This window comes from Anolis sagrei, chromosome X (assembly GCF_037176765.1).
Source record: "Anolis sagrei isolate rAnoSag1 chromosome X, rAnoSag1.mat, whole genome shotgun sequence".
NCBI classification, from domain to species: Eukaryota; Metazoa; Chordata; class Lepidosauria; order Squamata; family Dactyloidae; genus Anolis; species Anolis sagrei.
Window position 1 is genome coordinate 64861346 of NC_090034.1, and position 18625 is coordinate 64879970.

General features: G+C 40.4%; 1 protein-coding gene across 2 annotated transcripts in view; it reads right to left on the reverse strand.

Moving 5' to 3' along the window:
• EPB41 (erythrocyte membrane protein band 4.1) overlaps positions 1 to 18625 on the reverse strand; it is a 199458-nt gene that overhangs the window by 160281 nt on the left and 20552 nt on the right. The window contains exon 1 of one of the 2 annotated variants that reach the window (XM_067473651.1): positions 1048 to 1071. The exons of the other annotated variant lie outside the window; for it this stretch is intronic. The gene's annotated coding sequence lies outside the window, so the exon portion shown is untranslated. Of the gene's footprint in view, positions 1 to 1047; positions 1072 to 18625 lie in introns of those variants that run through there. 2 annotated transcript variants of the gene reach the window in all.

Sequence of the window (18625 nt, forward strand, 5' to 3'; positions counted from 1 at the left end):
ACATGAAAAGCAAAAGGACATTATTCCAAAGCTATAAATAACCACTTTGCATTGAAAGACCAGCAATGGGAAATTGCAACCTCCAAAGGATGGCAGGTAGGTACATCCTACCTGATGGAATAGGAATTCCAAAGAGATGTTTTGCAGCCCCAACCAAGGCAGCCTCGACCAAGCCAAACTACTCTGTTTATTTTCTTTGGCAAAAATATGATTAGGATGTTTGTGCAGCACACCAAGGATGGCATTGCAGCAGCAGTGCTATATCAAGAAAAAGACTGCAAACCTATTGAGACTCTCCTGGCTTGTGGAAGATTTTCAAAGCTGTCACTGCTCTCCTTGATTCATACTGGATTTTCACTCTGATTTTTTCTTGTGTTTGCTCATGTCTATTATCTAACACAGGGGTCCTCAAACTAAGGCCCGGGGGCCGAATGAGGCCCTCCAAGGTCATTTACCCGGCCCTCGCTTAGGATCAGCCTAAGTCTGTAATGACTTGAAAGCACACATCAACAACAACAACAACAACAATCCTATCTCATAAGCCAAAAGCAGACCCACACTTCCCATTGAAACACTTTTGTTGTTGTTCATTCGTTCAGTCGTCCCAGACTCTTCGTAACCTCATGGACCAGCCCACGCCAGAGCTCCCTGTCGGCCGTCACCACCCCCAGTCACTTCAAGGATGCCATCCATCCATCTTGCCCTTGGTCAGCCCCTCTTCCTTTTACCTTCCACTTTCCCCAGCATAATTGTCTTCTCTAGACTTTGCTGTCTCCTCATGATGTGGCCAAAGTACTTCAACTTTGTCTCTAGTATCCTTCCCTCCAGTGAGCAGCCGGGCTTTATTTCCTGGAGGATGGACTGGTTGGATCTTCTCGCAGTCCAAGGCACTCTCAGAACTTTCCTCCAACACCACAGCTCAAAAGCATCGATCTTCCTTCACTCAGCCTTCCCTAAGGTCCAGCTCTCACATCCGTAGGTTACTACTATATACTAATCTTCAATAAAAATCATTTAAAAATAATGGAGATGGGGGAGGCATCTCACCGTTTCTAAAGTGTTGGTTTTTCCAACGATTCCTGAGTCGATTGACAAGTGACTTATTTTTTAATTCCCTGCATAGAGACGGGCCAAATGGCCAATTTCCCCGTGTGAGGTTAATCCCTGTTGCCTGCTTGTAAACAAAATGATGACGCTGTGTGTGGGAGGAGGAGCCAAAATGCTCATTTCCCCAGATCGCCAGTGCAGAGGCTTGGGGAAAGGGGAGGGATAATTTAAAAGCACTTCTTACAATCGCCAATGCAAAGGCTCTGGGAAAAATGAGGGTTAAAACCATTTTGAAATCCCGGAGGGACAATGGAAGGAAATCTCAGTGCAAATGACCCCAAGGAAAGTGCCACCTTAAGAATGGGGCTTTTTCCCTGGATCAAAGTCTAATAAGTGTAGTAAATAATATTCCAGTTTCATCTCAAATTTAATCTGTAATATTCTTTGTACATGTGTATGTATCTCCTTCCAAAAAATCTTCACTCTTTTGCATTGCCACCAAACATGGTAGTAGGTCTCCACATTTCCAACAACTATTACTTACACCTTTGTAAATTTTGGCCAATTGTTGAGGGGTTAAGTACCAACGGAAAAAAAACATTTTTTTCCAATTCTCAGTTATATTGTCAATTTAGAGTATTTTAGTTTTTTTCTCCATATATTTTCCCATTCTTTAAACAATATAGTGTGACCGAAGTCCACTGCCCATTTTATCATATTGTCTTTTATTAACTCAGTCTCCGTGTCCCACTCAAGTAGTTTTTGGTATAATATCTGTATTAATTTCTTTTCTTTTTTCAATACTGTGTCCCAGATCGTATCTTGTGTCGCACAGTCCTTTATTTTGTCTTCTAAAAAGCAATCTGTTATTTGGGCGTAATGGAACCATGTTTAATTATCATCTATTTTCCTTAATGTTTCTAATGGTTTTAGTTTCCACATATTGTCCTTTTTCTCCAGTAATGTTTTGTATGTCTGCCACTTATCCCTGGGGATTTCTCTTTTATGGTGCGCTTCTCTAGGGGACAACCAAAGAGGCGTTTTATCATAAAAAAATTCCTTATATTTTCCCCATACTTTTATTAATGCCGCTCTGATGTAATGATTGGAGAAATTCTTTTCAATTTTTGCCTTTCTGTACCAAAGATATGCGTGCCAGCCACACCTAATATCAAAGCCCTCCAGATTCAGCATTTTTCTTTTAGATAATGTCGCCCATTCCTTCACCCAGGTCAGGGTGCTTGCCTCATAATATATTTGCAAGTTCGGTAATGCCAAGCCACCTCTTTCTGCTGCATCTGAGATTATCTTGAATTTAATCCTTGCTCTTTTCCCATTCCACACAAATCTCATTATGTCCTTCTTCCATTGTGTAAAACAATAGTTAGTTCTCAGAATGGGAATCATTTGGAATAGAAAAATCATTTTAGGTAGGACAAGTTACTATATTATTTGTCTGCCACTGCAAGAACCATCCTAGCTAGAAAGTGGAAAACTAAAGAACTCCCTTAATTTGAATCTTGGATTCTTAAGATTAGGGAATATATGAACATGGATAACTTGGCAAATATGGTTTATGATCAGAATAAGAAGAAAATGATCGACTGACAACCGCTAAGGAAGTATCTAAAAGAAAAAAAACATATCCAGATAGAATAAAAGTAAAGGTGATTTAAGAACGCTACAAGAATATAGGAAGCAAGTAATCTGTTTTATTTAATCTTGTGGACTATACTGGAAGTCAACCATTGTACGGAACACTACATGCTCATGATTATCATTTCACTTCCCTCCCCTACCTTCCACCCCCATTCTCTGACATCCTACATATGCAACTGTATATTTCTCTCTCCCCTCCCTTCTGTATTGTATGTAATAATTAAGGAAAACTATATAATAAAGATGATTAAAAAAAAGAACGGTGCTTAACTCTTGTTGCAGTGGAAGGGTCTTGAGTGCAAACGACCCCATGGAAAGGGCCAATTGAAACCAGAATACTTCCTCCTAGGAATAACGGATGAAGATTTAGATCTAGATTTGAATAAAGATATTTTATTTACCTATCTTACCACAGCTGCCAGAATGGTATATGCAAAAAAGTGGAAACAAAAAGAACTAGCATCCAAAGAAGAATGGCTAAACAAAATAAAAGAAATTAGAGATATGGACAAATTAACATTTGCATTGAAAGACATATGGTAGACCTTTAAAGAAAACCGATTGGAAACCCTTTGATGAATATATGATTGAATTAGAGAAAGAGGAAAGAGAAGCAAATTATAATAAATCCCCAACTTGAAATTTGAAATAAAAGATATTTAATCGATGGAAAAGAACGACAAAGAAGGAGGAGAAGAAGATAGAAGATGGTATCAAAATCTGGAAAAGATGGAGAAGGAGATATGGAAGTCAACCATCCCAAACCCTTTTCACTTCACTTCACTTCACTTCACTTCACTTTATTTCTTAATTAGTCGCTCTCCACCAAGGTGCTCCGAGCGACTTACAATCTAAAATAGCATTTACACAATATAAAAACATTTAACATAAAAACATTCAACAGTGACTATTTGGCAAATTAGATCTGATTACTTAAATGCACAACCAAACAGACAAGTCTTGAGTGCCTTTACAAAAGGTCGCAACTCCGACATTGCTCTAATGTATGGAGGCAATGAGTTCCACAGAATTGGAACATAGGTCGAAAAAGCTCTACGCCTTGTAGCTTCCAGGTGTACCTCCCTAGGGCCTGGTATGTATAGGAGATTTTCCTGGGTGGATCAAGGTGACCACGGATGCAGAAAAGGAATGAGGCGGTCCCTAAGATATAAAGGTCCTTGGCCATTTTGAACTCTAAATGTCAGGATCAGTATCTTGTAAGAGATCCGATGTTCTATTGGTAGCCAATGCAGTTGTTGCAGAATCGGTGTAATATGGGATCTTATAGATGATCTGGCTGCTGCATTTTGGACCATCCGAATCTTCTGGGTTGTTGACTTTTCCCCTCTCTTTCCCTCCCAAAATTCCTATTCACTCCCTGCGCCCCCTAGCCCCCCCTTTTTTCTCTCTTTTATTTTTTCTCCCTCCCTCCCCCTACTTTCCCTGTATTATCCCTAAACCCCAATTCTGTGTGTAAGAATGCTATAGATTCAATAAAAATTATTTTTTAAAAAAGAAATCTTGCAGGGACAATGGGAGGAAATCTCAGTGCAAATGACCCCAAGGAAAGTGCTGCCTTAAGAACGGTGCTTAACTGTGTTGCAGTGGAAGGGTCTTGAGTGCAAACAACCCCATGGAAAGGGCCACCTTAAGAAAGGTGCTTCTGTTTCAGTCTAAGGCAGTGGTTCTCAACCTTTGGGTCCCCAGATGTTTTGGCCTTCATCTCCCAGAAATCCTAGCAGCTGATAAACTGGCTGGGATTTCTGAGAGTTGTAGGCCAAAACACCTGGGGACCCACAGGTTGAAAACCACTGGTCTAACGGGTTTCAAGGCAGGGCTGCCTTAAAGGATGCCTGTTTTAAAAGGTGTGCTGGTCTCCTTGAAATGGGAGGAGTCATCACCTGCCCATGTGATGGGAATTAAGCAGATGGTTGAATTTGAAGCTGGAGGAGGTGATTTCATGCAATGGGATTAAGTAAATTATTAAATTCTTCATCTTCTTTGAAGACAAAACCCCTTGAAACTTCGCCCTTTCCCCCGCTTTCTCTCGTTTTCTCCAGCTCAATGTGATGAAGTCCTGACACATTCCATCAACTTTCTTGAACTAACCTATCGAAGTCTAGCACCTAGAGGGAAGACTGCTTCGAAAATGGCATTCACTTAACTGGCTTCCTTTGGAGGAAGGTTGGATATAAGGTTCATATTATTATTACGAAGGGCCTAAATATCCCAAAGGCAACAAATCCCACCTGATCTTAGAAGCTAAGCAGGGTCAGCACTTGAATGGAAGACTACCACTTAATACCAGGTGTTGCAGGCTATATTTAGAAGAAGAAACTGACTACACCACCTCTGAGTATTCCTTGCCTAGAAAAACCCTATGAAATTCATGAAGTTGCTGTATGCTGGCAACTTGAAATTACACTCACACACACAGTGAGATGAACCTGTCTATATAATAATAATATCTGATGTTATCAGTTCCATTCCTTTTAGGGAATTATGTCTGTCTGTCTGTCTGTCCGTCCGTCCGTCCGTCCGTCCGTCCATTTATCTATCTTCAGATTGATCTTTTATATTGTGTTTAATGCTTACTGATTTTATTTGCATTTATTTGTTTTATTGCCTAATTTGCTTTATTAATGGGTTCAATGGCATGATTGTTAATAATAATAAAATTTTATTTATATACCGCTCTGTCTCCCCTAGGGAGACTCAGCGCAGTTTCCAAGTACATCACCGAAACATACAAAGTAAACAGCATAACATTAAATTAACAAAACAAAATAAGCATAAAATTATCACAATAACACATGTATATTAAAAATAATCCTGCCTTTTCAGAGCAATTAAAAGCCAGGCCAAGGCTAGTACAAACTTAAAATATGAGGGGGCCGGGAATTAAGAACAGTGTTATAACAGGCCAATGGTAATAGCAGGTACGGGTCTGTGGCTGCTCATTTCCAGGGCCTATTCGAGGGTGATAGGTAGGAAGTATAAGGCCATATTCAACAATGTTTGGGCTGGACTAGAACTGGTCATTCTCAAAGGCTTGCTGAAACCACCAGGTCTTCAAGCTCTTACGAAAGGAGGGGAGGGATGGGGCCTGTCTTATTTCCCTTGGAAGGGCGTTCCAGAGGTGGGGGGGGGGGGGCACCACCGAGAAGGCTCTCTCTCTCATCCCCACCAACCGTACTTGTGATGGTGGTGGGAGCGAAAGGAGGGCTTCCCCAGAAGAGCCAGTTCATAGAAGGAGATGCGATCGCGGAGATAGGCGGGGCCCAAACTGTTTAGGGCTTTATAGGTCATGACCTGTCCTGAACCTTGAATTTGGCTCGGCAACTTATCGGCAGCCAATGAAGCTGTTTTAATAGGGGTGTTGTATGCTCCCTATAGTTTGCTCCAGTAAGGAGCCTGGCTGCTGCCTGTTGTACCAGTTGAAACTTCCAGGCCGTCTTCATGGACAGCCCCACATAGAGCGCATTGCAGTAGTCCAGTCTGGATGTAACCAAGGTGTGGACCACCCTGGCTTAAAATGATTGCTAAGTTCATTTTAGTGATGTTACTAGCTGTCCTGCATATTATTCTTAGTGGAATGCTGTGCTATAAATACAATAATAAAGAAACCTACACAGCCTCGACTATTTCCTCCTATTTGATGAACGGTGAACACGTTGTCAGGAAAGGTTTAAACTTGGCAAGAAGAAATTTCAAAAATCATTAGTCGGTCATGAAGAAGTATACATAGGATCTTAAGAAAGGCAAGTATCAGTACAATATGCAGAAACAGCTACGTTATTTCTGTACCAGTACTATACTACTGGCATTAACAAAAGGCTATTTTTGTACTAATGCTATATTGGTATTAACCCAGTTACTGGGTAACTGTGATTTCTTTAGGCCTCATCGTATGTCATAAAGGCAACCGACTCCATCACAACCACTTTTGACAAAGAAAGCTGTAATTAAACCTGCAAAACACCCCATTCCCTCCAGCTTCCTCTGGACACCTTGCCAATTTTGACTCCTTTATGTATCATTTCTGGAGCACAGAGTAATTTATAAAACATCAGTATACCACAACACAGTAGTGCACACTGTAACAAATATGAAATTGGCAGGATTTTGCCCACATTTATTTTTATGATTTTTTACACAACTGGAGCCTTGCTAGTTTTGCTGATATGGGAAAAAGGGAGGGTTATCAATTGTGCATGTGTTGTTTTGTACTGTCAAGTCATTTCCGGCTTGTGGGAACTCTAAGGTAAACCTATCAGGGTTTTCTTTGCAGACCGGGAGGATTTCCCCTTGCCTTCCTCGAGACTGAAAGAGCACAACTTGCTCAAGAAAGAGGTCTGCGTGGCAGAGCAAGGATCCAAACTTCGGTCCCCCAGTGTCTGGTCCAGCACTCAAATAACTACACTATGTTGCTGTTGTTGTTGTTGTTGTTGTTGTTATCTATATAAATAAAAATGTAATGTTCGTTTGTGGGATTAACAGAACTCAAAAACTACTGGATGAATTGACACCAAATTTGGACACAAGACACCTAACAACCCAATGTATGTCCTTCACTCGAAAAATTGATTTTGTTATTTGGGAGTTATAGTTGCTGGGATTTATAGTTCACCTACCATCAAAAGAGAATTCTGAACCCCGCCAACGATGGAATTGAACCAAACTTAGCACACAGTTCTCCCATGACCAACAGAAAATACTGGAAGGGTTTGGTGGGCAGTGTCCTTTGGTTTTGGAGTTGTAGTTCACCTACATCCTGAGATCACTGTGGACTCAAACAATTATGGACCTGGACCAATCTCTACATGAATACTCAATATGCCCAAATGTGAACACTGGTGAAGTTTGGGGAAAATAGAATCTTGATATTTGGGAGTTGTAGTTGCTGGGATTTATAGTTCACCTACAATCACAGAGCATTCTGAACCCCACCAATGATAGTATTGGGCCAAACCTCCCACACAGAACCCCCATGTGGGCCACAGCAAAATCACTGGACGAATTGACACCAAATTTGGACACAATACATCTGTCAGGCAAACAAGTGACCATCACTCATAAACACACTGAAAAACACAGCAGAAGAGACTTACAAAGCCAAAAAAACCAAAAATAACATTACAAGGTATGCGCAAAACCACACACACACACATATATATGCAAACACACATATACACAAATATATACACACACAAAACACATATACACAGACTGGGCCACAGCAACACGTGGCAGGGGACAGCTAGTAGAATCATAAAATCATAGAGTTGGAAGAGACCTCATGGGCCATCCAGTCCAACCCCCTGCCAAGAAGCAGGAAAATTGCATTCAAAGTACCCCCAACAGATGGCCATCCAGCCTCTGTTCAAAAGCTTCCAAAGAAGGAGCCTCCACCACACTCCAGGGCAGAGAGTTCCACTGCTGAACTGCTCTCACAGTCAAGAAGTTCTTCCTCATGTTCAGATGGAATCTCCTTTCTTGTAGTTTGAAGCCATTGTTTCGCGTCCTAGTCTCCAGAGAAGCAGAAAACAAGCTTGCTCCCTCCTCCCTGTGGCTTCCTCTCACATATTTATACATGGCTATCATATCTCCTCTCAGCCTTCTCTTCTTCAGGCTAAACATGCCCAGCTCTTTAAGCCGCTCCTCATAGGGCTTGTTCTCCAGAACCTTGATAATTTTAGTCGCCCTCCTCTGGACACATTCCAGCTTGTTAATATCTCTCTTCAATTTTGGTGCCCAGAATTGGACACAATATTCCAGGTGTGGTCTTACTAAAGCAGAATAGAGGATATAAATTATGATGTTTATTTATATCCCACTTTTACCCTCCATACAGAGACTCAAAGTGGCTCACAGTTAAAAGCATTACATTATGTTGGCTTTCACATTATGCACTTACAGTGATGCCTTGAGTTAAGAGTTTAAATCATTATGTGACCCAGCTCATAACTCAAAATGCTCTTATCTTAAAGCAGATTTTCTTATTGGAATGCTGTTAATCCATCCCTCCACACATACATAAACCTTTTTTTTTACATGTATTTAAACAGGAAAACGTACTTAATAAATAGCAAATAATGTCTAAATGCACATTCATGTGGAACGATAAAGAAAGAAAGGTCAACTTTAAAATGGTTGTAGCATCAAGTAGTGGCAAGGATGCACAATTTCAGACACATAACTTAACAGCACTTTAGAAACACTTTAGAAAGTGCCGGCACCCCCTAATGTTGTAATGAGTTTTGAAACATGTTTTCTATCCATCACACATGCCAATTCATAGAATCATAGAGTTGGAAGAGACCTCATGGGCCATCCTGTCCAACCTCCTGCCAAGAAGCAGGAATATTGCAAAGCACCCCTGACAGATGGCCATCTAGCCTCTGTTTTAAAACCTCCAAAGAAGGAGCCTCCACCACACTCCGGGGCAAAGAGTTCCACTGCTGAACGGCTCTCACAGTCAGGAAATTCTTCCTCATGTTCAATTAACTATACTTAAAAGTTAACACTAACAAGGAAGAACATGGATTGTGTTTCAGTAAGAAATACCAATGTTGTGATATCACTACAGAAAAGGCCTGGGCTCAAAAACAAAACAAACTCTCTTTCAAAACTCAAACCAGGCTCATCCTTTCTGAAAGTACTTTTCCCCACTCATTTGGAATGAATGCAATAGAGCGCATACTCACCCAAAATTGATCCAGTCCAAGGAGCCCCACAGGTGAGCCAGCAGAATCCGTCGGAAGGCAACACATAGGAAAGGAATGAGAGGAGACATATTTTTAGCCACTCTGGTTCTTTTAATCATCAAACAAATAATGGCATATAAATGAGATGAAAGTGAGCTCCTACTTATGTATTTGCTTCTTCCAAAAGTGCAGAGTGAGCTACTAATTTTTTTTTAAAACTCTGCAGGTGTCAAGTTTAGGGACACCTTAAATGGTAATCCCATGTGTGAAATAGATTTTCAGAATCCTATATATAAAATTGTTAAGGATCCCCCAGTGTCTGGTTGTGTATTACCTATTCACAGATCCAGTCTGTAAACAGGTAATAGCCAGCTATTTTGTGTACACATTGTAAATAGCTAAGTATTTCTATATTATCTCTCCATCTCCTTTGCGAAGTTATTCTTCTCTTCACATCCCCCCCCCCATACCTCTGCCACATTTTCCTCTATATCTTTATCTTTCACCATGAACACAATTTTCTCAATCGTTGTACAATATCTATATCGGCTTCACCTCTTTCTATCAATTCCTTACAAGTCGCCCATTCCTCTTGAATTTCTTCCATTTTATCTTCTTGTGTATCCTTTCAAACTCTACAGGCTATAATGTCCAATTGGACTTGATCCAATTTTCCAAATTCCACTTTTCCCCACCTCTCCATCCCCAGGCTACTACTGCCTTTCCTGCTAGGATCATTGCTTTAAATAAATCTTGGTTTTTTACATTAATCTTACTGATCCCTATTACATCCATATTTACCTGAATTGGTATTTTAAACAGTTTCTCAATTTTCTTCACTATCTTTTCAGAACCCCCCCCCCCCCCAAAAAAAAAGAAAGTGAGGAAATGATGGATGGTGTGATAAAGTTGGACAAGACATGTATTTGCCGTATAAGAGAGCAAACCAAACATATGCTCTCTTTTTGCTACATCTGGCTAAGCTAGATCAGTTGTTGTTATTATTGTTGTTGTTGTTATTATTATTATTATTATTATTATTATTATTATTATTAGTAGTAGTAGTAGTAGTAGTATGCCAGAAGGGACAGAGTGTTTCATGTATGCTGACGATCGTGCCATCACTGCTCAAGCAGGGAGCTTTGAAATAGTTGAACACAAGCTCTCCAAAGGTGCTCTTACTGCCTATTACAGAGAAAACCAGCTGATTCCTAATCCATCTAAAATGCAGACATGTGCTTGCTCCATCCATGTTCAACATTTACACAACATTTACAGGGGAGCGTGCTTGCTCCATCCATGTTCAACATTTACACAAATGACCAGCCACTGCCAGAAGGGACAGTGTTTCATGTATGCTGACGATCGTGCCATCACTGCTCAAGCAGGGAGCTTTGAAATAGTTGAACACAAGCTCTCCAAAGGTGCTCTTATTGTCTACTACAGAGAAAACCAGCTGATTCCTAATCCATCTAAAATGCAGACATGTGCTTTTCATCTTAAGAACAGAAAAACATATCGAGCTCTGAAGATCACCAAGGAAGGAATCCCACTGGAGCACTGCAGCACACCCAAACCCCCAGGAGTCACTCTGAACCGTGCTCTGACTTACAAGAAGCACTGCTTGAATATCAAGCAAAAGTGGGCACTAGAAATAATATTAAATGAAAGCTGACTGGCACAACTTGGGAATCACAACCATGTTGCACAGAGCGTGTTTTAGCCAGGTCCAATTGCAAAAGATACACAAGCAAGAGGAAAAAGGAACAGAAAAACTTTACTCTTATCAGCAGAGGTAATAAACTTGCAGTGTTGCATACAAAATCAAACAGTGCCACGAACTTACATTGTCCTTGTAAGTAACACAGAAAAAGGCTCCTTCATCTTCATTCAAATGAGAGAGCAAAACATAAACCTTGAGTAAATAGGTATTCCACCATAGCAAAGAGCATTGCTTTTTAGAGCATAGCAGCATTACAGCATCTCCTTCAGAGCAGCATATTGCTTCTCTCCTTAGAGCAGCATATTACTTCTCCAAACTGTATTCTAAAATCTATACAGTTATACCCCACCGAGTGTGGCTCAAACATGCTGGCTGACCTACATTACCAGCTGCAAATAATAATTAACATCATAAGGGGTTTTTTTTTAGCACATAACTTGATCCTGCTATGACTTACTGTAACAGTAAGTCACAGCGAAGATGTCTGCCCTTGTGCTTTGCCACTCTGCTGCTGAGTACACATGCCCGGTGTGGAATACATCTCACCTTGTGAAACAGTGGATGTGGCTCTTAATGAGACATACTGCATTATCACATAATACCTACGCCCAGGCCCATAGCCAGGATTTTGATTCGGGGGGGGGGGGGGGGCTGAGTTTGATTCGGGGGAGGGGGCTGATTCTGGGTGAAAGAGGGTCTACCCTAGCAAACCTTTTGTATCGTTACCTCAATACCCCCATACGTATGGGATATATTGAGAATGGTGATCAGATCATGATATTAATAAGCAACAGTTTAAATAATGTACCAGTAAGGCCTTCTCGCAGACCACTGTGAGAATTTGGGGGGGGGGGGTGAAGCCCCTATAGCCCCCCCCCCCCCCCCCCGGCTACATGCCTGCCTACGCCCAACACCACTGGAGAAATTATACTGTTTAGTCGGTATTACACCACTTGACATCCGTCAGGAAGTAGCAGCCTGTAGTGAAAGGACCAAGTCAGTCCATCCCCTGTTTGGATATCAGATTTAATATACGGTATATGATTTAATTAAATGAACACTTCCAAAGAGCCAGGGATTTGAGCAAACAAGAAAAACTGCTGGTAGAAAAGCAATATTCCCCTCATTGCTTGTGCAATGTTTTCCATTCATAAAGCTCTTTATGACTTAACATTAGAATCTAGCTTTTTCCCCTTTCCAATTTTTAGCAACTATCATTCTTGCTGCTGCAAAACTGTATTGGGCTAGTTCTTTATCATCCCAGTTGGCGCCTTCCTTGAATAAGCCCAGCAGACACATCCCTGGATTTTTTGGACCTTATTACACAAGAGATCTGACTATTTTTGCGAGTATGGCTGGTGTTATATTCTGTAGCTTCTGTAAAATATTTTGTATAAATTTTCCCTAATTGACCCTGCTATTGTAAATTTGAATTCTTTCTTCTGGACATGTTCCCAGGTTTCTAGAGCTATCACTCTCCCTAGGAAAGGGGAAACAGCTACATATTTTACAGCTTTTTGGAACAGAAGTAGAATTGAATTCCATGGCTTCTAGTTTGATGGAATGTTTCATCTTATATATCGTCATACACATGTAACTGGAACGACCTGCTGGAAGAAGAACTCTGACAGCTAAATGAGCGAAAAGAGCTGTCGGAATTTAAAAACTATGTAAAAACCTATTTATTCTGGCAGGCCTACCCAGACAGTCTTTAAACATAAATTTTAAATGTGTGTATTTTGTTTGATTTCTGTTTTGTGTATTCTAATATGTATTAATAGAGATATGTTCTGGTGTGTGACTTTTATGGAGGTATGTTTTAATATGTGTATTTGTGGTTCTTTTTGCTGTGCTTGAGACATGAGGACAGGAAGATAAGGAATAAAATTATTACTACTACTACTACTACTACTACTATTTTTGGATACATACAGTAACACGATTAGCACAGCAGACAAGATCACTATACTGGCTTTTATATTCACACGTCGGACACTTCCCAAGTGTCTAGGACTGTTTGATGTAGATCTGAGTAGCGTGGCCTTTTGCAGCTGACAGGTGGTAATTTTTATTTTATTTTATTTATTAATCAGTTTTATATACCGCTACTCCTCGAAGGCTCGGAGCAGTTTACAATATACATATGTGATACATTACATTTAAAATCAAAGAAAAATTTCAATTAGCAAGATTCAAATGCCAGCCTAAATAAATAAGTTTTACAAGCTCTACGAAAAGATAGTAAGTGTTTCCGCTGGCAAGGCATTCCACAGGTAAGGAGCCACCACCATGAATGCTCTACGCCTAGTAGACATCAGGTGAAAGGTCCTAAAATTGGGAACTTCAAGGAGATTCTGATCGTCTGAACGGGGTGATCTCAGGAGTTGGTAGGGGGTGAGGCGGTCCCTCAGGTACTCCGGCCCCAGGCCATATAAGGCCTTAAAGGTAAGAATCGGCACTTTGACGGTAATCTGGTGCTCAATCGGCAACCAGTGCAGTTGCTGCAAGATTGGAGTGATACGACACCTTGCTGGGACCCCTGCAAGAAGCCGGGCAGCAGCATTTTGCACTAGTTTAAGTTTCCGGATCACCGATAAAGGCAGGCCTATGTAGAGAGCGTTACAGTAGTCAAACCTTGAGATGACCGTAGCCTGGGTAATTTTCAACGGTAAGCAAACAGTATCCCCCCCCCCCCCCCCCAGAAACCAATCACTGATATATATTTTCTGTTTGTCGTGGAAGTTCTGTATGCCATATTTGGTTCAATTCCATCATTGGTGGAGTTCAGAATGCTCTTTTATTGTAGGTGAACTATACATCTCAGTAACTACAACTCGCATATGTCAAGGTCTATTTTCCACCAAGAGCGCCCCTGGGCAAAATCAACTATACTGCAAATGCTTACTTTGCGTAATGGTTTGAGCCGTCCCTGCCTGGATTTTGTCAGTGCCTATTGTGTTTAAGTGCAAGCCAAGATCTTTACGCACTGCACCCAGTGTGCCGATCACCACTGGGATCACCTTGACTGGCTTGTGCCAGAATCTTTGCAGTTCAATCTTTAAATCCTCATATCGCATCAGCTTTTCGAGTTGCTTCTCTTCAATTCTGCTGTCCCCTGGGATTGTAACATCAACGATCCATACTTGTTTTTTTCCTCACAATTGTGAGGTCAGGAGTCTTGTGCTGCAAAACTCCCAGTGGCACAAGTCTGAATTCGGAAGTCCCAGAGTCATTTGATGTGTTCATTTTCCGTAACCTTTTCAGGCTTGTGATCCCACCAGTGGCACAAGTTCCAATGGATCATCTGAGCAACGGTGTTATGCCTCTGCTTATAGTCCCGCTGCGCGATCTTCTTGCAGCAGCTGAGGATGTGATCCATCGTTTCATTTGCTTCCTTGCAGAGTCTACACTTGGGATCTGTCATCGACTTTTCAATTCTGGCTTTGTTGCCTTGGTTCTAGTGACTTGTTCTTGGGCTGCAAGAATCAGGCCCTCCGTATTATTATTATTATTATTATTATTATTATTATTATTTTCAACTCAGCTGAGAATTGCCTATTTGGAGTAGTTTAGGGTAAAAGTATAGGGGTGATGCAGACATTTGATCTGGATATGGATCCTGACCCCTTATTATCAGCTTGCTTATTTTTACTTTGGTTGTATTGTGGGTGGAATGCTGTATGAGTACGAGTGTTTTTATTATTATTATTATTATTATTATTATTATTATTATATTTATTTTAATACATACACAACATTTATAGTTCCCACCACCATGAGGATTGTTTTCTTTTACATATTAATCGTTTTTGAGATGAACCTTATAGATTAGCATTCTATATAACATTTGTCTCCTATTTCTTTTTTCTTTTTTTTTCTTAAATATTTTTTAATTAATTATTTGACACAATCTCATATATAATCAGAAAATATACGTTCAGAAATACTGGAACATGTCTAGATCTGTATATAGACAGCAACTTGTACAAAGTAGGTATAACATATTATACCATTCACTCGAGTTTAAGACACTTTCAAAGGAAAATCCATGCAAACTATTCCTAACAAGAACTGTGTCTATCTAGCTAACATCAATAGTGTCATCAGCTACTCCCACCCCCCATGTCACATGCAAAAAATAAATGCCAATGTATTTTTTTTTGGGGGGGGGGATTCCTTACAAGGCAAGAAATGTATCTTCATGATCAAGATGGTTTCAGAGTATGTCCAAATACATCTTGATATTACATCAATAAAAAAGAAAACAAGAATGGGAGCAGGCAACAAAGTACTCTCTTATGACTAGAGCTTTCTGACTATTTTACATACACAGACATGGACAACTGCAAAGACCCAATTTGCGTAAATTGAAAGATGTCCAAAACCATAATCAAATGTTTCATTAGCATTATGCCAACATATACAACTTTTCCAGGAATCACTTTTTTCTATTGTACAGCATTCCAGCTTGTCCACATAGTATTACATATTTCTTTTTATTTATTTATTTTTATTCTTTCCCTTCTCTTTTCTTTTTCCCCCTTTTTCTCCCTTCTTTTTCTTTTCTTGAGAACCATACATAAACATCCACATAACATTCACATCTCAGGAGTTCCACCATAACACATATACCATGGAAAAGAAAGTCACACCAAAAGAGCAACAAAAAGAGTACGAGTGTTTTGATACGGCCGACAGCCTAATCAATAAATGAACTGCTATTATGATTAAATGGAGTAAATGCAAAATGGTTCTGATTCTTTTCCAAGCAACAAACACACAGGCTGGAAATGCTACAAGCAAGAACACCCCCTCTTTCCAGTTTTGTGGAGTGGGCCCACGAGGCTTCCTATTCACAGGGAGACTCAGCTCCATAGACTTCCCCACGGTTTTCTAGGAACAGCTGCCAATCTCCTTTGCCGCCAAGAGAGACGGGAGGGAGGCGGAGAGCATCAAAAGTATCCAGGAAAGCCAGTCCCCAGATAATGGAAACGCAACCAATTCAGCCCCACGGCCACCAGAGCCAAGGTCATGGTCCCCTTGGCACTCCTTTCTCTCTAATCACAGGAGACTGGGAGGAATTTCAAATGAGCTCGGAGGCATCACCGCCCATCTGCACTGCACCTGGCCCCCCAGGTTTTGGACACAGCAAAGCTGTGGGCAACATGGGAAGCCAAGTTTTATTCGATGCTTAGACCATAAGCCTTTCCTATTTAAGGCAAACAAATCAATACATGGAAACCAGACAATGAAATACACTTTGGATATAAACAGCCACTATTGGTTAAAAGCATCCCCAGCACAGTCGACTGCAATAACTGGAATTAATCTTGCCTGGATTTTCTGCGCTTTTTGCCAGGGCAAAAAGAGACACCTCATGAGTAACCACAGGGTTTGTGTCAACCAAGAGGTAGACCATCTTTTCTGGCACCACCATCTTGGTTTGGAGGGGAGATAAAGAAGAGGCCCCAGGATTTCAGTTCTTAGGTCAGAATACAGAGGGCGGGGAAACAAATAGAGAGGCAGAAGCACAACTTGCAGGAACTTTTTATTTATTTACTAGCTGTACCCTGCCATGCGTTGCTGTGGCCCATTGTGGAGAAATGGGAAAGAAAGAAAAGAGGAAGAGCTGGTTTCTAAGCTATCAATACACAACGGAAGTGGCAAAGTGTCAACGTAATACAGGCCCATTTCAGTCTCCTAGAGGCCAAAGGGTTATATGGATGTGTGGAAGGGCCCTAGGGTACCTGACTCCACACTGCCATATAATCCAGTTCAAAGATTTTTATATAGGTATTGTTGTCATTATAGACATATAGATATTATTATAGGTATTTAGATATTATTATTATTATTATTATTATAGATACAAATATTATTATTAAAGCCATATAGGTATTAGTATTATAGATGTTATTTATTTATGAATTTCATATCAAAAGCATTGTATAAATTAGTATAAAACTGATTAAAAATAGAAGGAGCATAGGGCTCAATACCTTTCGAGCAAAAACAGGCAACAGATGAATGGATATTATTATAGATGTTATTATTTTTATTGTTATTTTTATAGATATTATATAGCTATTATTATTATAGATGTATACATATTATTATACTTTATATAGATATTATTATTATAGACATAGATATTATAGGCATATAGGTATTACTGTTATAAATGTACAGATGTTTTTGACAGACAGATATTATAATTATAGACATATAGATATTATTATAGACCTGTAGATATTATTATAGGCATATAGACATTATTACAGACATGTAGATATTATGATAGAAATGTAGATATTATTGTTAAAGACATATAGATATCATAGACATATATATAATTATAGACTGATAGATATTATTATGAAAGAAGTGACAAGTGGAGTGCCGCAGGGTTCCGTCCTGGGCCCGGTCCTCTTCAACATCTTTATTAATGACTTGGATGAAGGGCTAGAAGGAATGATCATCAAGTTTGCAGACGACACCAAATTGGGAGGGATAGCCAATACTCCAGAGGACAGGAGCAAAATTCAAAACGATCTTGACAGATTAGAGAGATGGGCCAAAACTAACAAAATGAAGTTCAACAGTGACAAATGCAAGATACTCCACTTTGGCAGGAAAAACGAAATGCAAAGATACAGAATGGGGGACAATGCCTGGCTCGAGAGCAGTACGTGTGAAAAAGATCTTGGAGTCCTCGTGGACAACAAGTTAAACATGAGCCAACAATGTGATGTGGCGGCAAAAAAAGCCAACGGGATTTTGGCCTGCATCAATAGGAGCATAGTGTCTAGATCCAGGGAAGTCATGCTACCCCTCTATTCTGCTTTGGTTAGACCACATCTGGAATATTGTGTCCAATTCTGGGCACCACAATTCAAGAGAGATATTGACAAGCTGGAATGTGTCCAGAGGAGGGTGACTAAAATGATCAAGGGTCTGGAGAACAAGCCCTATGAGGAGCGGCTTAGGGAGCTGGGCATGTTTAGCCTGAAGAAGAGAAGGCTGAGAGGAGATATGATAGCCATGTATAAATATGTGAGAGGAAGCCAAAGGGAGGAGGGAGCAAGCTTGTTTTCTGCTTCCCTGGAGACTAGGACGCGAAACAATGGCTTCAAACTACAAGAGAGGAGATTTCATCTGAACACGAGGAAGAACTTCCTGACTGTGAGAGCCGTTCAGCAGTGGAACTCTCTGCCCTGGAGTGTGGTGGAGGCTCCTTCTTTGGAAGCTTTTAAACAGAGGCTGGATGGCCACCTGTCAGGGGTGGTTTGAATGCAATATTCCTGCTTCTTGGTAGGGGGTTGGACTGGATGGCCCATGAGGTCTCTTCCAACTCTTTGATTCTATGATTCTATGATAGATAGATATTATTATTATTTTAGATATATCATAGCCCAGGGTTAGTATAAAGTAAAAATGGATGGCCATCTTTTGGGAGTGTTTTGATTCTGCCTTCCTGGACAGCCTTTGC